The sequence below is a fragment of the Pollicipes pollicipes genome, unplaced genomic scaffold, assembly GCF_011947565.3.
Source record: "Pollicipes pollicipes isolate AB1234 unplaced genomic scaffold, Ppol_2.1 Scaffold_4219;HRSCAF=4965_pilon_pilon_pilon, whole genome shotgun sequence".
NCBI lineage: Eukaryota > Metazoa > Arthropoda > Thecostraca > Pollicipedomorpha > Pollicipedidae > Pollicipes > Pollicipes pollicipes.
The window spans coordinates 938,966-965,921 of NW_023596448.1; the positions used below are offsets into that span (position 1 = coordinate 938,966).

At 53.6% G+C, this 26,956-nt stretch overlaps 1 pseudogene; it reads left to right on the forward strand.

Moving 5' to 3' along the window:
- Positions 1-2,171: 2,171 nt before the first annotated feature.
- Positions 2,172-5,309, forward strand: LOC119095656 (cold shock domain-containing protein CG9705-like; annotated as a pseudogene).
- The last annotated feature ends 21,647 nt before the right edge of the window (positions 5,310-26,956 follow it).

The window sequence follows — 26,956 nt, forward strand, 5'->3', positions numbered from 1 at the left end:
ACATCCAGATAATGTCCCCATGTATATGGTCAGTAGGAGTACATGCATATTTCTTGGCTTGTTTTAATGCTACCAGATTGCATTTTGGGCTGTCATCAGTTGCAGGTCAGGGGAATCAAGGGGAAATGCCATATACGCCGATCATCTCGATAGGAACACTGGATGGTCACCTATTGTCAGCGGCAATCGTCCGTGCCCAGTGGGGCTTGAAGTTATGCCTGTTTCAGATCACCAGCATCATGGAGGAGGGCAAGCTGTCGCCGGTGCTGGACGGCCACCCGTCGCTTCGCATGCCCAGTTCCGCTGATCACCTCGCCGAACGCGCACCCAGTCCACGTGAGTCGCCCCCGCCCAGCGTCCCCCGCCGCCAGAGAGCCGCAGGCCGCCCTGTGCGAGGCGGTCACGTGTAGGGCAGGCTCTTCTCCTGGAATGTGTCACGTTGCCGTGCGCGCGAGTCCGAGCTAGCCACGTGAGCTTCCACGTGAGCCAACCTCACGCGTGTGGCCTCTGAGTCAACTCTGCAGTCCTGCGCGTATGGGCCGCTGTCGGTGAGTCCTCTTTTTTTGGTCAGGTCTGGTCCTCTGTCTCTGTGTGGGATATGCGCCCGACATACTGCGAGGCCTCTCGGGCCCTGACGAAACGAACGTGACTTAGCGTCGCCGGGCATTTGGCAGCCGCACTGCCTGCTGACGCTTCGCAGCAGGATGCATTTGGCAGCACTGCGCTACCGTCCCGATGTTTGCATGGTTGTGGTCAGCCGCCGACGGTTTCGTAAACAGACAGACAGACGAATTCGCGGCGGCCAGTTTCTACCCCGCAGAAGACCGGACGCTCTGAAGTTTCCTTTGTGTGGGGGTCCGACCTGACCTCGACCCGACTGAGGCTAGCTATCCAGGGCCCGGCGACTAAGCCTGTCCGGATCGAACGGGTAGGTCGTGTCAGGTTAAGGTCGGGCTGCAATTGATAGGTATTTCCGTGGTATTCTGACGTCATCTGTTGTTGTTCTGAGTGGTCTAAGAGAGCTGGGTCCAACCGAAGAGGTCATAATTATATTGTCGTCGGCATTGGCCGAGCACGTGATCGGTTGTTGGGGTTTTTCACCCGCGGCGCATCACAAACCACTGAAACATTGCCTCGTTTGGGTGCTGTGGTAGCCCATTTCACGCAAGCACTGTAAGACAGGGCCCTAATTTGTACAAAATCTGAAATGCTGACGAAACCAGCAGGTGGGGCATCATGATTGTTGTCGAACTATCAAAAGAATCGTAGGTTTCCACTTTGGAGGAGTTGTTCCATTCGTGTGTACCTATCATGTCACGTTTGCGGCACTGAATGACTTGGTTCCATGGACCAAATACACAGTCGTAAAAAGACGGATTGATACGTGAGGAAGGAAAAACGCTTCCGGAGCGAGTTTTAGTGACTGCTGGGATAGGCCCGACGAAAAACGATGAGTTTTCCCTCGTTTTTTCCCAGTCGTATGGTCTTTTGAACAAGGGTAACCGGTACGGTGCGACGGAACCAAATGAGGCACCGGTCGGATAAACGCTAGCGGTAAAAGGGGCTAGTTTGAACTAAAACGCCCACCATGATTGGGAGCGTCACGACAGAGTGTGCAAAATGAGAGCAGAAGTTTGCAGAACTACTGCAGCGCTGCGAGGAAACGCCCTCAGAAAAATGCTAACGCCAAGGATCAGGAATATCCGCCACTTGTCACGCTGGCCGATAGCTTTAAGCCGATAGCTTTCACCTTTAGGCCGATAGCTTTCAGACCTAAGGGTGAAAGCTATCGGCTTAAAGCTATGGGCCAGCGTGACAAGTCAGACTTTCAGACCTTGTTGAAGCCCAAACACTTAGATGTATTGTTGGGTTCTTATCGAGCAGGTTGTGTCAAGCACCACGGGTGTGCGGCAGCCACCGATGCCCTTCATTTCATGAGTCACCCCTGCTCGGCTGTTTCTAGATACCGAGTGCCGAGTGGCCGAAGGACATGTGGCGACGTCGGCTACAGGGAACGCTAATTTTTTACTACGATACTGTGGCCATGATACGATTCTGATATCGTTCTGAAAGCAACCTGCGCGGGGCCAATCAGCTGCGAAGGAGGATGTTGTCGCGGCGATGTGCGCACAGCGACATGGAACCGGAGTTATTGAAGCTGGACAGGCGACATGGAACCGGAGCTATTGAGGCTGGGACAGGCGACAATGGAACCGGAGTTATTGAGGCTGGACACTGGCAGCGGCACCAGCAACGCGTGCTCCATCGGGTGCGCTGGCGGAAAACGGAATGCTGACATGAGTTGATTGTGCGGCGTTAGACGGAACCGGCCCCGGGACGCAGGCGTGGCGTAGTTGTGTTCAGTATAGCCTAGAATTGTACATGACCCGGTGATTAGTTACCCTGTGCGTGGTGGCATTCTCACTTCCTGCACGTGGGTACCGTCACGCCGCCGGCCGGCCGCCCTGCGGTATGGGCCGACCGGCCGGTGACCGGGTGTGCGCTATCACACACCCCTTGCCCCCCGCCCCCTATCGCCGGCATTGGTGTGTACTCTGACCTGGCGATCTGTAGGACGGCCGTGGCTGAGACAGCCCACCGTAACCTCCCAGCGCCGGGCTGAGCACCGCCCACCGTACCCTCCAGCGCCGTGCTGAGGCAAGCCCACCAGTACCTTCCAGCGCTGTGCTGAGCAACGCCCACCGTACCTTCCAGCGCTGTGCTGAGCACGCCCACCGTACCCTCCAGCGCCGTGCTGAGCACGCCCACCGTACCCTCCAGCGCTGAGCACGCCCACCGTACCCTCCAGCGCTGAGCACGCCCACCGTACCCTCCAGCGCTGAGCACGCCCACCGTAGCCCTCCAGTGCCGTGCTGAGCACGCCCACCGTACCCTCCAGCGCTGAGCACGCCCACCGTACCCTCCAGCGCTGAGCACGCCCCACGTACCTTCCAGCGCCGTGCTGAGCACGCCCACCGTACCCTCCAGCGCCGTGCTGAGCACGCCCACCGTACCCTCCAGCGCTGAGCACGCCCACCGTACCTTCCAAGCGCCGTGCTGAGCACGGCCCACCAGTACCTCCAGCGCCGTGCTGGCCGATCACGGCTCTGTCGCTGAGCTGAAGAATTTCTGTGACGTGTGGCTTGGCATGCGAAATGCAGCGTGACCTGACGTCATTGACGTCGTCTCCCGACCGGGCTATGTCGTTATATCTCCTGGGCTTGTACGACGCATGACGAATGCTTGAAATAAAAATAGCTAGCTTTGGTTGACCAACGTGTGTGTGAGTTGTCAATTTTCACCGCTTAAATCTGGCATTCATTCCGCAACCTCGTAATTTTCAGGATTTTATCGTCATTCACATTGCTGTCCCATATCTATATTTCCATTTTGATGCATCAGTAGTTATTGTTAACATGAGTATTGACCATGCGTGTAACCGTTTCCATGTTCGGCTTTAGCCAGGCCGTGGTGCCTGACTGACGAGGTGGCTGACGGGACGGCTGACGGGATAGCTGACGGGATGGCTGACAGGGGGTGGGTGTGCGCGCAGGTCTGACCGCGGCCATGCGTAACCCGGACCAGAGCTGGCACCATCGTCAGCTTCTGCCGCACCAAGGGCCACGGCTTCATCCGGCCCGACGAGCCACGCCCCGGCGAGCCGCTCATTTTCGTCCACGTGTCCGAGTGAGTACGCCTCCGAGTTCGAGTCCGAGTCCGAGTGAGCACGGCTCCGAGTTCGAGTTCGAGTCTGGGTCCGAGTGAGTTCGGCTCCGAGTGAGTGCGTCTCCGAGTTACAGTTCGAGTCCAAGTGAGTAATGCTCCGAATTCGAGTTCAAGTCCGAGTGAGTACGGCTCCGAGTTTGAGTCCGAGTCCGAGTGAGTACGGCTTCCGAGTTTGGGTCCGAGTTCGAGTGAGCACGGCTCCGAGTTCGAGTGAGCACGGCTCCGAGTTCGAGTTCGAGCCCGGGTCCGAGTGAGTACGGCTCCGAGTGAGTGCGTCTCCGAGTTCGAGTCCGAGTCCAAGTGAGTACGGCTCCGAGTTCGAGTTCAAGTCCGAGTCCGAGTTCGAATCCGAGTCCGAGTGAGTTCGGCTCCGAGTCCGAGTGAGTGGGCCCGAGTCCGGGTGCCGGGTCAGAGTCCGGGTCTGAGTCCGGGTTGGAGTGAGTCCGGGCCCAGGCGAGGCGCCGTCAGCCGTGTGAGATGTGAGGCCCTCTTGGCCGTGTGGTCTGTAGGGAACGGCGAGAGGGCGCGGGTGTCGGCGCGCGCCGATGCATCTTCGCACGAGTGACATGAGTATGATGTCGGTTTTGGTAGTCTTTTACTCTCTGGTATTTAGAAACGGTATGCAGGGGACAGAGATGCGCTTCCTAGGGCTCATTTCTATCCAGTTTTGTTATTGCTGTAGCGGTGTCACTGGTACTCTCTTGTCAGCTGTTTTGGCTGTCGAGGGGGGATTGGAGGAGGTTTGACAGGATCTTTGACGTTTGTGATTGAGGAAGAGCTGGGCGGGTTAGAAACTGGCGCCGTTCACCGCTGTGACCGTAGCAGTGTTTTGCTGGATTCGGGAACGCTATTGAAACCATGCATCGTACGAGATAGGCGAATGCTGCGGTATCTGACTCGCCCATTTCAAGTGCGTCGTGAGTGCGTCGGCGCGAGTGTGATCAGTCTGGCCAGCACTGGGGCATGAAGCGGGGCGTGAGCAGTTAGACCGCTGGTCTGCGTGGACCGCCCCGCGTGCTGTCCACGCCCGGAGGCGGCCCGGCACCTGCCGACCGCTGACGTCACCGTCACCTGACCCCGCCCCTCCGCCCTCCCACAGCGTGGACGCCCCGCGTGCTGTCCACGCCCGGAGGCGGGCCCGGCACCAGCCGACCGCTGACGCCACCGTCACCTGACCCCGCCCCTCTGTCCTTCCGCAGCGTGGAGGGCGAGTACATTCCGGTGAAGGAGGACCGCGTGACGTTCCGGCTCTGTCAGATCCCGCCCAAGATGGAGCGCAGCCAGGCCATCCACGTGCGCATTATCAACTTTGCCACACCAAACACCACAAGTGGAACGATCCGCCGTCGGCCGAGGAGAAGACCGAGGACAGCGCCACCTTCGTCAACTGAACGCCGGGTGAGCGGCGGCGCCACGTCACGGCGGTGTCGCCGGGTCAGCGTGCTGTACAAGGCGGGGAAGAGTGCGACTGGGGACCGATACGGCATGGTTGGTCGGACGGTCCAGGTGAGGTATTCGATCACAAATAAAGCATGTTTATGATTAGTGTGTTGCTGATACATGTCGCTACCAAATAGTGCACTAGTAAATACGAGATGTGCCCGAAACGTAGGCGAATTCAGTCGGACATGTCAAGTGTGGTACGGAGGACGAGTCGCTTCGATTCTACACCCCAGCCTTTGAGTGTGTAGTATAACTATAGGCCGGCCGACGTGTACGTGTTAGCACATGTAACGGCCGCGATCTTGTGAGAGATGTGATCCGTCCCTCGGCGTAACGGGGTTGGAGGGGGGGGGGGGGGGGGGGGGGGCGAGCGGGCGGAGGCCGGGGCCGAGGCCGAGTGAGGGCGATCCCTCCCCTCTCGCCACCCATTTACCTAGAGACGGGCCACGGTCTCCTCTGGTGACCTCCGCACGCCGTCTGGCTGAGGTCCGCTCGCCGGGGAGCATGCGCCGCGTTCGGCAGGGCGAACTGCACGCTGGAAGCAAAGTGGCAGGAGAACGCGGAACCTGCCACCGGAGTTCGCTGGCCTGCTGTCTGTAGTGTTGACTGCCATGGCGATAAGGAATACTGTGACTCCGGTGAAATGTGATGCATATATTCCGTAACGTCTTACGGAGGTATTTAAACGGTGTTTGGCTTCAATCACTTCGAAAATTGTATGATGATAAAACTGGTTCAGGAAATGATCGATTAATTCAATAAGTGATTCCTGCTTTTTATATTTTCTAAATTGCAACATCTGGCCACTATTTAGCTCCAATTGGAGTACTGAAACTTGTTAATTTGCCTGGAATTTGACATTGTGTCGTCATATTTGGCATTGAGTAAAACGTGTCATAAATTTGACTTTAAGTGTTGGCACCTTGCCGTTTGCCTATTGTAGACTCCAGCCCTAAGTTATGAAGGTCATGTAAGAACAATTGATGTATTTTCGTATACATTCGTGGACGTGCATTTGTACCTTTTGGTGGAAACACATACTTCCCAGTCAGTTTTCCATGTCACATGTTCATGAGATGATCATTGGCCCCCTCAAAAAATGGACCGCACGTAGGCAAATACAGACGGTAAGAGCAACTAGAAGCACGACAATGAATCAGCGATGGTTTCGCGCCCGTGTCCTTCATGTGAGATTGCATTTGCCACGCTGGCTGTGAGGCACAATGCCTGGTGGGTGTAGATACCGCGCCAGCCCCGCCGCTGTAACCAGTTATCCTACCGCTCTCCGCGTTTGCCGAAGAATCCACCACCCGAAAGACCGATTATCCCTAATTTAGACGGAAAGTCTCTTGCGAAGCAGCCGGAAGGTAGAACTTCGTTGCGCGCCGAGCGTCTTGGATAGCGCGGCCATTGGCGCAAACAGAAGTACAGTGTGTAATCGATAGGTGGGACTACTCTCAGCCTCGGCGTGACACGCTGAGCACCGCGGCATCAGCTGCTGCTCAATGCATGTGGCGTATGCACAGCACACGTCTTATTGTTTAGTATGATGTTGATTATAAGAACAGTCTCCTTGAGAATGGCTTGTGAAACACCCGTAGCATGCAGCGTGTGGGTAGACATCGGGGATTTTCCTCAATAGTTCCATTAATAGTCATAGCCCCTCCGCACGCTTTGCATGTAATTAAATCAGGCTAATGGTGCGCACAAGTTTGATGTATGAGAGGCGTGTTAGGACCGGTTTCGGTTCTATTAGGACCTAATTCTCCGACTTGATTCCCGCTCGGGCGATCCGATCATTCCGTTTGGGTTGCGACATTCCATTCTACTGGCTGACTTGGGCGGTGAGGCGGTGCTCGGCGGTGCTCAAAGAGGCTCGAGCCCAAGCCTCTTATTCGGCTATCGACGTACCCCAATTAATTCCCGCTGCCAACTCAAATTGTATCCTGCTCCGCGGGCGCTGCCGGGGAAGGCAACGAGACTAACAGGGCGAGGCTGCTTGACACTTGTGTGTAGTACCCACACCCAAGTTTCAAAACTTTGCATCCTCGAATGAGTGCATGCAGGTGGCTGCCGCTGAAGCTTGTCACCGCCCGGTGGCGGTGGGCCGGTGAGACTCGTCACCGCCCGGTGGCGGTGTGGCTGCCGTGAGACTCGTCACCGCCCGGTGGCGGTGGCTGCCGCTGAGGCTTGTCACCGCCCGGTGGCGGTGGCTGCCGGTGAGACTCGTCACCGCCCGGTGGCGGTGGCTGCCGGTGAGCTCGTCACCGCCCGGTGGCGGTGGCTGCCGGTGAGGCTCGTCACCGCCCGGTGGCGGTGGCTGCCGCTGAGGCTCGCCACCCGCAGCCGGCGGCCACGCTCATAATGACGGCACCACCCACACCGCCACCGGTCGTCGGGCCGGGCCGGAGGCAGGTGAATACCATGTGATGATCGCGTTAGACCCAGGCAGGCGTGGGTCGTGACGTGATGGGAGATGTGCGGTGTTAAGGATCATTCGAGGGCCTGTGCGGCGGTCAGGCCGGTGTCGAAGTTGAACTCGGGAGAAGTGCTAACCTGAATGAGATCATGCTCAACACGTCACACGCTACGCGTCATTTGGCAAACGCTGTGATAATATCACAGCTTATGTGATTGAGAGCCGCGATTTTTGTGTCAGCCTTCGGGCGTTCGGCATTTCGACACCAAATATCCCGGAAAGTCTATCCCAGCTCCAGAGCTGTGACATGAATGTTAAGCCTGGGCCTGGCGGCGGTGGCGGAGGCGTGAGAGACGGACTTCCGGCTCCGCTGATCAGCGTGGCGATTGGCGGCCGGCGCACCGCCGCCGGCGGCGCCCGGCTGGCGGCGGCGGGCAAGCGATCTGCACCGCCGCCGGCGGCGGGGCGGGCGACCTGCACCGCCGCCGGCGGCGCCCGGCTGACGGCGGCGGACGGGGCGACCTGCACCGCCGCCGGCGGCGCCCGGCTGACGGCGGCGGGCACCTCGGGCTGGCCTGCCCCGGGGCGGCCGCCGGGCCAGGTTGTACTCAGGTGGGGGGGGGGGGGGGGGGGAGGCACTGGAGTGGAATGGTGGTGGCCATTTAAGTGCTGTAACACGCTACATGGGCTTTTTAGTAAACGGGCGACAAGGCACACGCGCTCTAAGGTGGTCCAGACTCCGTCAGCTGGTCAGAGATGTGCTGCGAGCCGCAACCAAAGGCCTTCTTCGCGGCACAGTTTGGTGCACGGTTAATGGGCAGATCTCATCATCTCATTTCTTGATGGCGGGTGCACGGATAAGGATCTTGATGGGGGGGTCACTGCACTGGCAGGCTGTTGTCTCGAGCTAGCCATAGACATTGGCAGCCGGCGCCACGACCACAAGTGGGTTCACCATCAGTGGCGCCGTATTATAGCCGTCGTTTGATTTTGTCCGTCATTGTGTTGGCACACACTTTAGAGTCACTGGTACTGAAAGTGATGGGACACTTAAATGAAAACTGCATGTTCATGACGTGCAGAATGAGAAGGTATTTGTTCCAATCCCCCCAGCACTAAGAAATCCAGAACAACATGGATTATGCGCCGTTTGGCGCCTTTCGTCTCGACTCATCGTGCAGCAACGCCGTGGAGTAAGCAGCTCCGTCAGCGCCGGTGCGTCGCGGCGCGGCGTGGTAGGCCTGGCGTAGCTTCCATATCAAAGCCGAAGCTTCGCACGTCGCTTCAGCATTAACCGCTGACGTCCGTCCAGAATACATGTGTTAAAAGAATGGCATGAGATGACGCAACGTTGAAGTGTAACGTAAAGACACGTGGGCTCAGTTTCTGTAGATGCGCAGTCCAGCATTCCCGCCGGCCCATCACTGTTAAGCTGACCATGGTTTTCGAAGACAAAGAAAACCAACCATATCAAAGGGAACTTCATCCGAACACATTTGGTGGTCATTCACCATGGCCTGAGCCGCATTAGTGAATTCTGTGAAGCTCTTGACCCTCTCGTTTCAGGATGTAAGATCCGTAATAAATTTTGACAATAAGTGACGATTGCGGTGACGGGCCGCGGCTCGTGGCCGTCGCTCCCATACCTTGTGACGATGTCAGCACATCTTCAGTTGAGTGAGGGTGCGAAAGCCAAGTATAGAGCTGGCCACCAGACATGACGCGATAAACTTCCGTCTTGATACCAAGTAGTGTAAGATCCGTTGTTCAGCTGGATAGTTTAATTAGTGTGCACCTCGTTTTCATGAAGGTATAGCAGGCAAGGTAAAGAGACACTGGCATGATACATTTGCTGGGATTTAAAAATTTCAGAACGTGACATTTTGTAGAAGTCTGAACAGTACATGAATGGTGATGAGCCACGGCGAGTTTGGCATGGGTGTTCCAGTATCATTCAGTAATATATGGACTTAACCCTGACCACCTTACATGACAGTGTGCATACCATTATTTAAACCTGACCACTTTACATGGCAGTGCGCATTCTGTGATTTAACCCTGACCACTTAACATGACAGTGCGCATACTGTGACTTAAGCCTGATCACTTTACATGGCAGTGCGCATACTGTGATTTAACCCTGACCACTTAACATGACAGTGCGCATACTGCGATTTAAGCCTGATCACTTTACATGGCAGTGCGCATACTGTGATTTGACCCTGACCACTTGACATGGCAGTACGCATACTGTGATTTAAACCTGACCACGTCACATGGCAGTGCGCACACTGTGATTTAAACCTGACCACTTAACAGTGCGCATACTGTACAGTACACGGACTGACTTCGTTGTTTTGCAGTTTGCGTGTGCGTAATGTTGTGCGATGATGTCCTGTTGTAGACGTGCGTGCTGGTTGCTGTCTCCCAATATTTTTTCTTACCAGTTATACGTTAGGACCTTGTCAAGATCGCCACTATCTGCCACTATCGCCACTATCTGGATATATGCCTTGCGATTTCGTATCGTCGCTTTTCGTAGCGTGTTGCGCTTCTTGGCAGAGAGCGCAGAGTCTTGCCGCGTGCTCGGATGTGATGCCCCGCTGGGTACGCTGCTTGGCCAGTGGGAGGGGCACTGCTAGTGCTGACCGCTCGGGCCGCACCTGGCTCAAGGTGTGGTGTTGGGGGAGCGCGCCGCCGCGTGGACCGGCCCCGTGCCGCTGTCCGGCAGGCTGCCGCCGGCCGCTCGCTCGGTGCTATTGTTTTTGTTTGTGTTGCGGAGTCCCAACCCGTCGTGCTGGGCCGACCTGCGCTGTCCGCCGCCGTCGGCCCGTCCACCCGGTCTCCGGAGGAGAGGGGAGGGGGGGGGGGCTGCCTGGACGTCACGATCACCGGCCGCCGCCCACCCGGTCTCCGGAGGAGGAGGGGAAGGGGGGGGGGGGCTGCCTGGACGTGACGGTCAGGGAACTGCGGCCGCGCGGTCAGTGGGCTGAGGGACTGGACGACACGTCTCTGCTGGCGTGCTCGGCGCGCTGGCGGTGCGTCGGCTGGGACTTCCGGCCGCCGTGGGCGGCGCGTGCACGCTCGGCGCTCCGGCGGGCTGGCGAGGCACGCTTTTAACAAAGATGATCGCTGCGCGGACCTTGCGGGGGAGGGGGCCACACACTGGGGGCGCACGTGTGGCGACAGGGTGGTGTGTCCGCGCGTGGGAAGATTGTGCGGGAGGACCGCACACTGGGGGCGCGCGTGTGGCGACAGGGTGGTGTGGCCCGCACGTGGAAGGATCGTGCGGGAGGACTGTACACTGGCGCGCGCGTGTGCGACAGGGTGGTGTGGCCCGCGCGTGGGAAGATCGTGCGGGAGGACTGCACAATGGGTGGCGCGCGGTGTGGCGGCAGAGGGCTGCGACCCGCGCGTGGGAAGATCGTGCGGGGGTACGGTGTCGCCGGGTCGCAGAGGCGCGTGACGGTCCCCTGAGGCCGGTGCTCGGGGAAACAGTCGAGACCACCGCAGCAGGCCGGTCCGGGCGACCGCAGCAAGTGTAGTGTAGTGCGCGGTGCGAGCTACAGCCCTCTTTCGCCCTCTTGGAAGGCCTTTCTGGTCCGATCTTGCACGTGGACCTTTTATAACTGCAGTACAACTGACTGCGGATTGCTGCCAACCGTTTTAGCAATGAAAATGATGGAGGATAAAAGATGTGAGATGAAATGTATTGGCGTTTGACAGGCGCGAGTTTGCGTGCATGTGTGTGCGTGCGTGCGTGCGTGCGTGCGTGCGTGCGTGCGTGCGTGCGTGCGTGCGTGCGTGCGTGCGTGCGTGCGTGCGGCGTGCGTGCGTGAGTGTGTGTGTGTGTGTGTGTGTGTGTGTGTGTGTGTGTGGTGTGTGTGTGGTGTGTGTGGTGTGTGTGTGTGTGCGCGCGCGCGGCGGGTGTGGTTTCTGTCTCTTTGTTTGTCTGTGGTTGCCCGTGCCTATGTTTATCTACGAAAGAACTTTTTGGCCTTCGGCATCTTGAAATCAGAAACCTTCGTTAATTAACCGATTAAGTGACTTCACTACCCCAATACCTTCGTTTAATTCACATCGGAATGATTATTTGGGAACAAAGGTCAGCGTTAGAGCCCTTGTCCCAAAACTGTCGGCGCTGGTCGCACAAATGATTTTCCAACTATTGCGGAGGCGGCAAGAAGATCTGGAATGTTGATGGTAGTACAGGTGTGTTTGTGTTCGTGGAAACGGTGCAGTGGCTGTCGCAGGATTGTTTTATTTGTCCCAGGAAAGGTGGCTGCAAAAAAAAAACGATAGTAACGCACCCAAGTGATGTACATGTAGCAGGGCTGTCAGGAGCGGCCTTGCACTTGACAGGGCTTTGGTTTTGGGCCGAATAGTCATTTTGTGTGACCATGCGTTAGAAGAAATACGTACAGCAGTACGCAGGTTTCAACCTCTCACAAATGACCGACTAGATTTGATTCGATTATTAACAAGTGTTCGAGAGCATGTAGTTCAGTTGACCTCATAGATTGGTCGTTACATGCTGAGTAAAATCTGCGCAGTCATTATCCGTTAGAAGCCCGGGCCCGTGGGCTCGGGCTTTGGCGGATAATGATTGCGTAATGATATTGGGAATAATGACGTTATCATCCATCATAAGCTGAGGCATGCGTTGAGCTTACGGTTGATGATGATTGCGGAGATACGATTCCACTTGCGTCGTTTCTAAAGAGCAAATAATTGTAACCAGATGCCGGCTCTGGACTAGGACTCGTTCGGATTCTTTTGGAGTTATAAGCGCATCTGAAGTTAGTATGGGCATGAGCCTTTGACGATAAGGTGAACGCTGCCAAGAAATGTATTTTTGTAGTGCGTGAGAAATAATGCATGATTCAAAGCCCAGTCATGCCAAAAGGTTAGTGCTCAGGCTATGGTTTTATTCTCGACACCAGCGCAGGATGTTGAACTTCAGTTTGACGAAACTGGCACGAGGTGAAACCAGCTATCACAGTGTCGTCATTCTCGCTAGTGTTTTGTGGAAAGGGTTTTGTAGCGTTCTCATATTGTTGCACGAAACTCATGCCATATCCTCGTTTGATGTCTGCGTGAGTTGTGCGAACAATGTACCCCAATATCATGATATTTTGATGGATGCAGAAGGACTTTAGCAGTTCTACGCCCTTTAAGCCCAATCAACAGCACAAAGGAAACTTTTGCCGAGCTGAGGCTGCAGCCGCGGCCGATGGGCGACTTCACACGCGCCCGGGTGGCCGGTTGAATACCCTTCGCTCGAGTGGGAGTCAATTTGACTTTGCTGAGATCTCAGAAACTAAGGGAGCTAAAGAAACCATATTTACAGGATGTGTTAGCCTGTATGTGAGCTTACTTGTGTCAATATTTGGGCTCCTAGGTCTCGACCTTCGGGTCAAATAAGTTCAAACAAGTTCAAACTCTAGATTGATGTCCAAAGTGCCTCAGAACCTACCTGTTCTGAGCAAAAGGTCACTGGTGCACATTTAGAGTCAGAAACCTTGTTTGACTCTTCGAAGGTCATTTTGACCAAAATCATACAAGATTGCTTTAAGTTTTGCATTTGAATCAGCGTCAAAGATCATGCCAGGCAATATATTCCTAAGACAGTGTCGACTGGGGTGATTTTCGATCAGTTGCTTATCCTCGCCTTTAAGAAGTCCATGAAAGATGTGTCATGCGTGTTTTGGCGTCAACACGTTTGAAATGAGCACCAGAAACTCCCCCATACAGCAAAGTCTAGAGTAATAAAACAGGCTGTTTTTGACCTCGGTCTGACCTTCATACCTGACCCTAGGTCAATGGAATTTGTTCTTTCAGCTGTTGTGTGGCCTAAGAAAGTATCTCGGAAATGTATGGTTTCGTCTAACACTCAGGTGATGCATCAGATTGAACGAATCCCTTTGAATTGTCTTCGCTGAATCTGTTGTCTGAGCTTGATCTGTCATAGGTCAGCGATCTTACAAGGTACTTTTAAATTTTGGATACCAAACGATCCGCTGTTCCATTGTCTACAGCTATGCAAAATTTGGCACGACCATGCGGCGCCGTTTGGAAACCATTCCAGAAAAACCTATGGAGGGGTCAAATTAACCCCCATCCGAGCGCGTGTTAACCCCGACAATATGTCACGCCGTCCCACTTGACATTGCTGATGATCACACGTGATGTCGTGCAGAGCGGTTTGTTCTGAGGAGCAGATGGCAGTCCCCGGTCGTCTGCGGCCCATGCGGGTTAATCGCGCTTAGGAGTAATGTGGCGACGACGCGCGCTGAGTGTTGCTGATGTGGCCATCTCCGGGGAAATCCCCGTCCGGCGGCGTTCCTGGAGGATGACCTTTGCTGTGACCTCTGTTGCCAGACGGGTGGTGGCCGGCGGCGTCGCGCCGACCCGCACCCTCCTCTCTGGCGGCACCTCACCTCTGACCTGAAGATGAAGACGTCACCTGTGACCTCGGTCGAGTCGGCGCGTGACCTGCGGCCCTCGGTGGATCTGGGGTTGTGATCTGTGACTTCCGCTGTGTCGCGGTCGTGACCTGTTACCCCGCGGCCGTCGCGGCCGGGCGCGAGGACGCCTGAGGGACCAGTGGACGCCGGGAATCGGACAGTCCCACGGCCCCGTGGCGCGCCGAACTGCCGCCGCCGACACTGGCGCACCCGGCTTCGTGGTGATGACGGAGTTTAAGTGTGGACGCGGCCGACGCGCCGCCGCGCACGCGGCACGGCACCGCCTCCCAGCCGCGTGCTGCACGTGCAACGAGCCGATCGCGCAAAATTGCCCCTCGAGAGTCGTTTCTTGGCGGTTTTGTGAGGCGGCTGCAGTGTCCGCCGGCCGCCCACCGCACAGCGGGCCGTCGCGATCCGTGTTATGTCGGCGACCCGCACGCCGTCGGCGGCCGTGTGAGGGTGCGCCAGCCGCATGGTGTGAAGTTAAGTGCCTCGCGCGCGTGTCCCATCTAGTCTGTGTAGCTGGTTTCGTGTCCTGCTTTCCTGGCCGTGGCGTGCAGGCTCTCTCAAGACGTCGGCCGAAGGCCTCGGTAGACAGCTCTTCTGAGACTCTTTCCGTCGGCTGCGGCGCGACAACACCGGCTAACGGCTAATGAAATTAACGCGAACACTGATCAACGCTTGGCCGGCAACAGCTTCGGTTCACCACCGGCAGGCGGCGCGGCGAGCGCTGCGGCCGGACCGCCGCCGCCCCGGGCGTCCGCTGAGGAGTCCGATGGCGCACCGTCACTGTGTAACTTTGTTCCGCCGCTCTCTGTGGGTGCCATCGTCTAACAATACATGCGGTAGAGTAGAGGCTGGCGTTTGAGAGTTAGCTGGAGTCTGGGGCGAGGAAATCGCTGGGGAGTACGGAGGACTGGTGGGCGAGAGCGTGCATGCGCTCGTCCGCTACGCACAGGAAAATTGCGTGCTACAGTTCAGGAGCAACTAGGCGGCCATGTCGCGTTCAGGGCCGTTTCGTGAGATGGTGAGATAATTGGTGCAGGCTGCCGTCCTGACGGAAGCGCCACCGTCCCCTGCACGTTGGCCGTGGTGATCAGATCGGCACATTGCGCGGTGTGCAGGGCTTAGCTCCGGCCTCGATGGGATGTCCAGTATGTTCCCGGTTGCGTCACCCTCCCCCCCCCCACGCCCTCTGGGAACCACTTGGACGGTGTTTGTTTGGTGTGAGAGCTTCGCTATTTGAGCCGCTGGTACTCAGTAAGCAATGGAGTTTCCGATGCACCGTTCGCCAGCCGGCTGTAGAGTCCACGCGCCCGGAGGCATCCACTTCGGTACAGCAGCCATGCATGCACGCCTTCAGTACGTATGAATGTATGGTGCTTGGGTGATCATTTGGGGCGTCCAAAAATCCATTGGTGAATTACCTGGTAGGTACCGAACAGTGCAATCGAGATGATCGGTTTAGGAAGGATGATCGGTTTAGGAACTCGTAAAGGATCTAAAAGGAGGCCACAAAGCATCAATCTACGGTCTGAGCACGGAAGAGCAACTATCTTGGAGGCAAGACAGACAACTGTGCGGCTTGTTGAAGTGGCGTTTGACAAAACATCGTGACGTCTTGGTTTTAGACGGGCCGCGTATCGGCTAAGCACTAAAGAAACCAGTGCAAAACGCTGGCACCCATTGCTGTTCTCGCTCACCGGCACGTCTTGTGCAGGGAATGGGGACTACTTCTGAATGACTCTGACTGCGACTCAGGCTGCCTATGGCTGACGCTGACTGCGGCTGACGTGACTATGGCTGACGCTGACTGCGGCTGACGTGACTATGGCTGACGCTGACTGCGGCTGACGTGACTATGGCTGACGCTGACTGCGGCTACGTGACTATGGCTGACTGACTGCGGCTGACGTGACTATGGCTGACGCTGACTGCGGCTGACGTGACTATGGCTGACGCTGACTGCGGCTGACGTGACTGGCTGACGTGACCATGCTGACCCTCAACATGGCTGACGCCGGCTGCGGCTGACCCTATGGTGACGCTGCCTACGGCTCACGCTGCCTATGGCTCACGCCGACTACGGCTAACGTTGACTATGGCTGGACGCTGACTACGGCTGACGCTAATATGGCTGACGCTGCTGTGCTGCGCTGACTCGACTAGACGTTGACTATGGCTGACGCTGACTACGGCTGACGCTAACTATGGCTGACGCTGCCTGTGGCTCACGCTGACTACGGTTAACGTTGACTATGGCTGACGCTGACTACGGCTGACGCTAACTATGGCTGACGCTGCCTGTGGCTCACGCTGACTACGGCTAACGTTGACTATGGACTGACGCTGACTACGGCTGACGCTAACTATGGCTGACGCTGCCTGTGGCTCACGCTGACTACGGCTAACGTTGACTATGGCTGCGCTGACTACGGCTGACGCTAACTATGGCATGGTCAGCGTTCACAAGGGAGGGTGCAGTCCGCAATTAACATCAGAGTCAGGGTGGTCTGTAGCCGCACGCCACCGGGGTAGGTGACGACCACTGCCACTCACGGGTCCATTTTATCATCTTCCACGGATATGCTAAGGCTCTTGTGTTGGAACCTGAGGGCCTTAATGGACTTGCCAACTACCTCGGGTGTCGTTCATCTGATGATATTCATCTGATGACGTTCTTCTGATCGCCTGGATGACCTACCGGTGCAGTCCTTGTCGGCAATATCAGAAGCGTGACGCAAAGTTCTCAGGCCGAGTTTACTTCTTCTGTCAGCCGGTCGGAGTGGCAGCCCGAGCCCGTGACGTCAGCAGATTTTTAACGTAGATTTAGCACTAATAGATTGTCTGGGTGACTGGGATCAGGGCATGTGCTGAGCATACCTCGCTACACGCACCCTGAGCTCACCGTCCAAGCCACGCCATGTGCTTCAAAGGATAATTTTGCCCATTCTGTAAGCAGATCTGCCGAGTGCTTCCCATACCGCGTAGCGCCACGGCGCGGACGCCCAAGGCGTGGCCTGACCCTTTTGCCAGCTGACCTCTCCACCCACGTCAGTCAGACCAATTAATGCGTCCGCTCTCTGGGAGTCGTATCCGCTGCCGCCGTATAACGAGTCCAGCGCCCTTCCGTCACTTCCGGAGACGATCTCTGCGCACTTCCCACCGTGTGTGAGTGCATCATGTTTCTAACGCCCTGCCAGCGGACTGCGGGCGGCTGATCGTCCACCAGACGTCTTTCCGCGCACCTCAGTCATGTGCGCTTGAGCAAGAGCAAAACATAACTCTGACGACAATAATTTCTGACAGTTGACTTCAGAATGCCAGTAAAATGCCGGATCTCGCGGCGGTGGAGCGTGTTTCAGTGGAGCTATTTCCGGCCTGGTTGTTCCAAATTGCTAGCAGGCTGCAGGTCCGCCACTGCTCAGGCTGTCTCGGTCATATGCTGCACTGTTACCGGCTTCGAGGAAAGCTGACGTAACAAAGCCGTGCCAGGCTTTATTGACTGGCTATGGTGGAGCTGAACAACATTTGGACTACGACTACCATCAATAACTCACTCGCGAAGGGCGGAATTTGCGTTGTCGCATGGCAACAGTTGCGTAAATGGCTCACACAAGTGGTGACTGTGGTTGAAGGGCTACGTTCGGCGGCGATTTTTTCGCTATGATGGAAGAAACCGTACAAACCTATGCGCAAAAATGATTCAGAACCCTTCAGACCACGTTTATGTCGTGTTTGGAGTGGTCACTGCACAGCAAATGGTGCTTGTGTCTTTAAAACATTTGTAATTCACGAAAAAGCATTTTCCTACGCGATTTTGAACCTTTCGCCTTTGCATTTGGAATAGCGCAGTTTAAACCCCACAAACTAATATTTCAAAATGCGGTTATCGGCTTGGAAAGGGTTGGAAACGTGTCACAATAAGGAGCTATGCTTCATTCGCGCCATCAGCAGTTGGCTGCCGGCGCCATGTTTCCGCGTCTTTCGGCACAGGCGGCGGCAGGCTGCGGAAGGGGGAGGGGTCGTTTATGACAGGGTGGCGACAGGTGACATGAGTTGGCAGCATTGATGGCGATTGCTGAGTTCTGATGCAGGTGCCCCTGACCTGGGGTACGCAGTACTCTGTGCTTACGACACACTCAGCCAATCCCGTCGTGTCGGGTCAGGCCTGGAGTCTTCATGTTGTTTTCTGCTGCCGTAAACCAGGCGAATGATTCTTCCGTTCATCTGTGATCTTCTTAAAGAGATGGGAGAAAAACAACAAAAGCATTAAATATGGAGATTTGTGTTGAAAAGAAAATGAGCGCATTGTAAGACAACACTTAACAGCACGATGACTCACATGAACGTGAAAGTTGACTCAGTGCGCCAGTAACTCAGGCTAACTCACTCATCGAAACCCGAAATCAATCTATCACTACTTGCCTCCCAACTCCTGGCGCTAACTCACGGACAATGACAGTCAGGGCTCTCACTGGGCTTATGCTGCCAAACTAGTGTGTTCCTTTGGCAGCCTTGGCCGTGGCCAATCGGATGCTAAGCTCATCCTCTGTCCGCAGGACTTCTTTTTTTTGTTGCGAAGAAACACACCATGTGCCCATAAGCCTTGCCCCACAAAAACCGGCACAGCTTCCCAGCGGAGAGAATATCATCGGAATGAAGGCACGATAGGCTGACATTGGCAGCAACCCTTTTCAAGGTTACCAACCCCGTCGCAAGAGTTCTTTCCATGTCATGTGGCAAGGTAATGCCACTTGCACTTCTAGCCAGGGTCTCCTCATGAAAGCAAATGTTCCAAAAATGGAACCTGTTCCTGTACTACCAAGCTGATTCATCTGAAGAGTAACCGCTTCTTCCAAATTTGAAACGAGGCTTTTTACTTCCGGTAAAAAGCATTGTAGAATCGCATGGACCGCAATACAACTACGTTTCATGGCGTCTGACAGCGCGCAACAACTTTTATCCGTAATCTGCTGAACTTCGTCTTGGACGACGAAGGTGTACTTTTCTGTAAAGTGTAACATTAGCATAGGTTTACCACCGGACAGTCGTTTTTCAGGTCATCGAAAAATTTGTCCTGGTGCTAAGCCGGCAAATCACGTCTATTCAGTGCAACCATGGCTTCGGACAGTTTGGCCAAAAATGGATCCATTTGCAGAATGAGCTTAGTTAAAGTGTAGCGGTCGGTGCTTGCTCACAGGCTGAATCTGATTTCATCGACCCAATCTCTCTCCCCTGTTCTCAGGGGAGAACAGGCCAAATCGACCATCAACATCAACCACCTTTCATCGACCAAATCTCAAACCATCCTGACTCGTGCAGTTCTCACACTCACGCATCACGTAGGATTCCCTGAGAACATCACACACGGCGTCTCTCAGAATACCCTCATAAGTTACATCTCACAGGCCAAAGGATCCTGCTGTCAGTTCGCATTCTGGAGACAACAAACCGCGTGAGTGCCGCTGCCACCCATCAGGACACAGTGCTTCGGGCGGAAACTACCGAACCTGGAGAATCTGACTCGTGGATCACTCTCGTCTTCCTTATAAACTACCGAACCTGGATAATCTGACTCGTGGATCACTCTCGTCCCTGATACAGCTGGTAAATACCACACAGATTGCCCAGAATTTTTCGTTTTTTTATTTTTCACGTTAACGCTCTTTTCATCTCTCACATATACATCGTCTTTCTTTTCGAGACATATCCTTCTGACTACATCTGACCCGTAAAACTATGCAATTTGCTCGTTTTCCTCCTCATGTGGTTTTCTCCTCTTCCAGTAGGAAACATCTCTGGTAAAGTTCCGTGCCCTTTTTTAAAGCCTACGTCGCACCATGCATTGTATCGTTCCGAAACAAATCGTCGGTTCTCTTTGTCGTAAATGGAGACAGCGTAACGATCCGTAGGCGGCGCTGAGGACTATCAGCCGCTCTGGTGTCTTTTTCAGCTTATTCAATATGCGCTCATATCTGAAACACTCCATGAATAATGCTTAAAACTTAGAACTGAGGCTGAAAAACATGCACCACAATTTTTTACACACCACGTTTTGTGGTTTTATAAATCAAGCTAGTATTAACCTTTAAAGGCCATGATAAACTGCACCTATCTGCATCCAGTGCTCCACATTATATCTAGACGTGCGTTGACTCTACAGTCATCGCTTTTGTGCGATGTCTAAATGCACGCGGCGATTCTACCTTTCGTTTATAGTTATATATAGTTCCTGTTATAGCAATGCGCAATCGTTTTCCTTTTCTAACTTTGTCTCTTCGTAGGGGTGGCGTCAGGAGCCGGAATATCCATCCCGAAAGATCGATTGCTCCGGCTCACATTGTGGTGACTTGGTTGCCTTCTGCCGCTTTTGTCCTCTCCTCATCTGCCTCCGTGATGCAGCTAAGCCTTTTGAAGTGATACAAAACACCTGTGTAGCGAAAACTTCATTCTGAAGGTGGATATGTATGCATGAAAGTAAACTTGTGCGTGTAAATAAACTTTTGTAGTAAACTTTTGCGCAAAATGCAGGCCACGACCCCTATATAAGTGTCCGTCATTGTTGTGCGTAAATGTATGGACACCGTCTCTCTTCTCTCAGTTATCGCAGAGGAAGAAGGTTATTACAGATCCTATTGCAAGCTTTCGAAAGGTCAAGATGGGTGACTACGCAAAGAACTACACCACATTGCAAAACACAGGTATTTCACCGCTCTGGCGCTTGGTAAAACCCTCAAAAACGACTTGATCACCTTCTCCGGCTGTATCCGAGCCGTCGGTAGTGGGCGCTCGTTGAACTTTGTCCCTGAGACTGGGAGCTGGATAACTCGCGTTCCGGCTCCGCAAGAGGTATCAAGCTATTGCCCTCAGGAAGGTTTTCAGTGTCTCTAGTCAGTTTGGTGCGATAGCCGCAACACAGAATTGTTAAATCTGCTAATCGTCCATCCTGGACGCGATCGACCAGTTCTTTTGACGCGGTCCTTAAACCTCGCCGTGATCTCGTTTTGTGCTTCCCGAATGGATCGGCACAGCGGAGATTGTATGAGCCTTTCATTGCCGCAAGACACACTGCCAGTACACCCACACTCCAGCCGCACAACGGGCACTTGCTCAAGTCCTTATCACTGGGCCTTTGTCCTGATTTGCCCCACATAAACAGATGGCACCACCCTCGCAGTGCGCACTCACCTCCCACCCCCTCCTGCTGCAGTTTCTCCGGCCCCGACAATCCACGTGGGGGAGGGGAGGCCGGCACGGCGCGCCTAGTCTTCGTACGTAATGTAGGATGTGTCGGTACATGGACCATGTTCCTCCAAGCGGATAACCACCTCAATAGAAATATGAAGGCCAAACTATGCTCTTTCACATGCAAATGAGAAAGATCAATAGCACAAAGGAAAATTGCTTTCGGTGCCTTGCAAAATGCAAAATGCCAAGATGGTTGTTTTTTTTCTGTGCCGTGGAATTTTAAGAATGACACATAAATAGTCTGGTCAGTTTTCTAATCATTTTAACGTATAGGTTTGCCAATTTACTCTTCAAGCGAATGAAAAAGTCGCCACCGAAGGATACCCAGTAGCCACGCAATTCGAAACTGCCGAAATCTATAACTCTGAAACCATGGCGCTGAGAGCCTTACAATTCCCTGGCAATTTCAGCCCTGATGACAACCGTGGTGACCCAATTTTATCAAAATACGAGGGATGTAATGTGTTGTGATGTAGGAATGAGGGTGTAAGACACTTTTTCGATATCTATACGTAGTTTACTTAGTATGAATAGCAATAGTTCATAGTAGTGTACATAGTTTACATAGCAGTACATTTATGCCTAGAAATATACATAGCTATGTATAGCACATGGCATGTTATATGCTTAATACATCATATTTAGGTTAATAATAAAATGCTGCAGTTACAGAACTGAAAGCGCCAATGCCGCAGATGATTGATGGCCCTGAAATCATTTGAAGATTTTATCGAATTCTAAGGTGTGTCACGTGACCTGTGACACCGATCATGCGACCGATCACGTGACCGGGCACGTTGGCGCAACGAATCCTGGATGAGATTAGCAACGGCTATCGATCGCCGTTCGAAGCTGTCCCATCCGACGATAGAGCCTGAGATACGCAGAGCTCCTTTTGACCTGCCGCCGCAGGCAGTGCCGCGTTAGATCCCATTTAGATCCACGTTACAGTCCATTCTCGCCGGCCACATGAGGTCCGTCGACGGCTGCCCGTTAATGTCCTTGAGCATCACCTCCGGCGCCGCCCGGGGCCCTTCTGGCGGGCGCGCTGGGGATCAGGACATTACCTCCGGCGCCGCCCGGGGCCCTTCTGCGCCTCCCGTCGGTTCGGCGTGCCAACTGCTGGGGATCTGGACACGTCAGCGCAGAGAATGGGCGGTCGGCTCCCGTCGGTTCGGCGTGTCATCTGCTGGGGATCTGGACACGTCAGAGCAGAGAGTGGGCGGCCTGCCCCCGTCGGTTCGGCGTGTCATCTGCTGGGGATCTGGACACGTCAGCGCAGAGAATGGGTGGTCGGCTCCCGTCGGTTCGGCGTGTCGACTTCGAATCCGACCCACCGTGACCTCGGACCGTGACCTGCTTCGTCCGGATCGAGTTGGACAGCCGTTCGAGCGCAATGGGCTAGAGCAAGGGCAAGTGGGGCCAATAATCTATTGAGTTTGTATCATGGTAGTCATGATCATGATTATTATAATAAGCATTCATATTATTACCATCACCAAAATGGTCATCGTGGTCGCCGTCAAATGTTCGTCTGATAAAACGCTGTTTTGGACCACGAATTTGACATAATCGCGAGATCTAGTTGTGACCAATCTACTCCTTTCTTTTCACGACTTTCGTTAGTCTCGAATTACCATGGGGACGGGTCGCATCGATATCCCACCCACCCCCCACCCCCGATCAGCCTGCGTCACGAAAAGCGGCGAATCAGGGTGAAGGCTAATGAACGAGCTATGCCCAAGCATCATCTTTGGCTTGCCCATCGTGCAGTCAATATTTTCACTCGAATATGCCCAAATGACATCATTTTGTGGCTAAGAGAATTCCGATTAATTTTGCAAAACTACGCACCGGCCCCCGATTCTGAGAAGAAAGTGGGTCAAATGTGAAGAGAAACTGTATCAATTGGAGTCTGGCCGCAGGCTCAGCTATTTGTTTCTTCCTGGTCTCCCCCCCCCCCCCCAACTTCGGAATATTGTACAAACTGCATCCCCGTAGCTGCAAACCTACCAATTAACGCCGTCCTACAAGCGCCTGAGAAAAACATGATACAAAGGAAGACAAGATCACGCATTTTAGGGCATCTTCGGCGTGGATCTCGTGCACCGCATGCCGGGCGTGAATTGAGGCTCGCACCTCGTTTCCAAATATAAAGATCCACATAAAAAGACTATATAAGGCTTCCTTAGACGGCAACACATCAACCAGTATCCGAAAAGCAGAATTCTATCATCTCACCAATGCGAATGGAATAATGTTCATCTCTTCCCGGCCACAACGTTTGCAGTACGCCAGTGTCAAAAGATCGATGATTGGTAGACGAGCCAGCTGAGCGACCGACGAGTCAGCTGAGCGAAGGGCGAAGCCCCCCGTTGCGGTAACAATAAAACGCTCGGTTAGGTTAGGGCAGTTAAGTGTTGGTTAACACCCGGGAAATTGCCAGACTAATTTGTTTCGGGACGTCCTTTGTTAAAAACTTCTACGCTGCCATCGTGCATTGTGCTCGCGGTTACCACGACGGTGCCGGGTTAGTATATACATGACGTGCTCCCAGCATTGGTCTGCCGTAATTATTGTGCACTAGTGTGAGCAATAAGGCATGACATGCTGAAGCATCAGTGTACATATTGTAAAAGCCATCGTAATACCGCTCCGTCATAATACCGCTGCGTCACACAAACATTTTTTCTTCTTCGTCAACTTATTCCAACCGATCCTTTTTGTTGAACACTTCTTCCCTTGGAGGCGCCTGCTGAAAGCAACAAAACTGCAGGGCTTCAGTCCCCGATCTCCCGGCAATGAGGTTCTACACTCACTGACCCTCTCGTGGGACCTTGCCTACTCTACTAGGAGACGGCGTCGAACTGTATGCGTGTCGTATCGAATATCCTGTGTGGTTCCAGGCGTGCAGGGCCAGCACTTCGCTCCGTATGCAGGCTAGATTTGAAAAGGAATGCAACTTTAGACCAGTTCCCGTTTCATCTCATGTTGAGCAAATGCTCAACTTTAATGCTGGTTGTGGATGCGCTGTGAGAACTCAGAACGCGCAACGTTGTCATCTATGCGACTCGTAAGAGACGACAGGTACATAAGGTCGAGCAACACGCATTCGTCATTCGGATATTGCTCTAGAGTTCCTGAAGAATGTCAAAATGACTGTTTTAAAGAATTACACGGACTGGTTCCATGTTATGATTACAACTCCCGACGGAATGAACCGATCGTGCCCAGTCACCCGATACCGGCTCATCGGGTCATGGCGCGCCGCCGTGTGTGATCCGACAATCAGCAAATATGCTTTGCGACCGATCGGGAACGGGATCCCACCGATTTACCGCTTTTGGTGCTAATGGCCACACACTGGTCTTCATTTCCACATCAGATTGAAAAAACCGAAGTCCACTTGTTTTCTTTCATTCAAATATGATGTCAAAAGTCAAACTAGGTCACAATATGTACCTGGTTGACCTGGTGTGCTATATCTACCATGTTTCAGACAGATAAGGTTATTTAACATTTCGATGCACATTTCCAAAAACGTGCGTTCCGCAAGCTGTTTTCGCGACAGCCAGCTAAAAATAGGGTTCGTATCATCATTTGGTATTTTCATCTGCTCCTATTTGCTTATCAGTGCGCCGCACGGCCCTTAAAACAGCAGAATGGTGTTTTGGTGGTATTATTAACCTGATGACGTATTTTCGTCAAATTTCAAGGGAGTGTCGTGTAATCCTCCAGTCGATTTCTCGTGCAATGACCTATGTGCCTAGGATGGTTAATGTGTGTACAAAAAAGGATATCTACATAGAGGCACGTATCAGACTAAAAAGACGTCATATAAACCCAAGTCAATTTAAATTCAGTCTTCATTTTTTGCATTATGTTACAGGTTGGCGTTTGATTTCCTTTCTGTCAAGGTATGGATCGTTGGCTCCTGTTGAAGAGCCTTCTGAAGGAGTAAGAGGATTTTGTCTCGGACAAATCACATTTGATATCGGTGGTCAAAAGGATTGCATGTGTTGGTTCGCCAGCAGTCCCTCCAAAATAGCTCAAGATCTTGAAATCAATGCATTTCAACAGTTCGCCTCAGTGTTTTTTTTTTAAATAAAAAAGCAGCCAATGAACACATCTTTGTGGATTTGCGTATTATTGCGGTGACTTTTATGCTATGATAAGTATAACTATGTGTATCTGGAATTGAAATAAGGTAGCCTGGTGTTAGCCATGACAAAAACAGCACAAAGGGGATGAATAAGCTTGTAGTTTTCTTATGCCTTCCAGCATGAGCACCTGTGTTATAAGGTTCGGTATGTGTACCCCGACTCAATAAACAAAGCTGGCAGGCCAATCCGGGCTCTTTGGGGGCACATGCCTTGCGGGGCTGCTGCAGATTTTCACAGTTAGGTGTGGGGCGGGCGAGGGTATCGCAAATCTCGAAAGTGCCCGCTTTACTAGCCGATATCTGAGCATGACAATCGGTCTTGATGCGCTGCCGGTATATCCGCGGCAAAGAGATGTGCCTGACAACGCTGACCGAGTGTGTTCTTTATTATTATACGTTATAATGCAAGGTGATGCTAGGTGTACACGTCAATTCAGGTCGTGATAACAATAGGTCAAGGAGATCAATCCTCGTCAATCACATGGGTCTCACGAGCAGGCGTATTGGTATGTAAACCACGGCATTTAGCTGAGTTGTTACCTAAACGTACCGGCATCTCGTGCTCTTTGCTCTTCTGATGCAACAGTTGTGTATTTTCGTTTGTTACCGCTTGCGCATTTCAGCTGTTTCTTCAGAAAATCGATGGCACCCGTCCGCCCAGCTGGTCAGCCAATAGGCCGACCGACTCTGGAGCGGGGGGGGGGGGGAGTGGGCACCCCCCCCCCCGCTCGGGTTGCCGGGCGGTCATTTGCACCCCGCCTCCTTGTTTGATCCGGTTCAATAAGCCTCACTTGCCGTGGCTGGGGGCGAGACGGTGGCAGCATGGCAAACGGGAGAGCGCGGATGTGGTGCAAGGCGTTTATATACGAACGCACAAGGTCCAAGGCTTCATATGATATATTAAGGATAATTAGCTATATCATATCTATTCGCACATATAATTCTTTATACCTTTATACACATGCGTGTGTGCGTGCGTGCGTGCATGCGATTTCATGGTTGCTTACCTCAGTCAGGTTAACTGTGCAGTTAATCCGTGTTAACTGTGCAGTTAAATTAAGGTTCGTCACGTCGATAACGTTTTTTTTTCTCGGAATGACTCGCTTCGCTGTCAGTACATGGTATATAGAGCCCTGTCTCCGCGCTGTCCCGCCCGTATCTCTTCCAATATCTCAGTTGGTTACAGCGCCTGCCTTCCGGTTCAGCCGGCCACGACCGGCCAGTCCGAGCTGCCTTTGTGGCTCGCTGTTTGCTCGTGACTGGGATGGCTGGTGGCCCGTGGCATCGGCTGTGCTGAAGGTCAGGTGACGTCAGAGGCCAGGACGGACTGGGCCGGCTTTGAGTCACTTAAACCTTCGGCCGCGAAATTCTGCCGTCGACCTGGGATTTCACGACCGGATGTGACGGCAGAGATCACACGGCAAGCACTACTTAGCGTGGGTGCTGGGCCCAGAGATCTATCTAGCAAAAGGTTTTAGCTGAATGCTA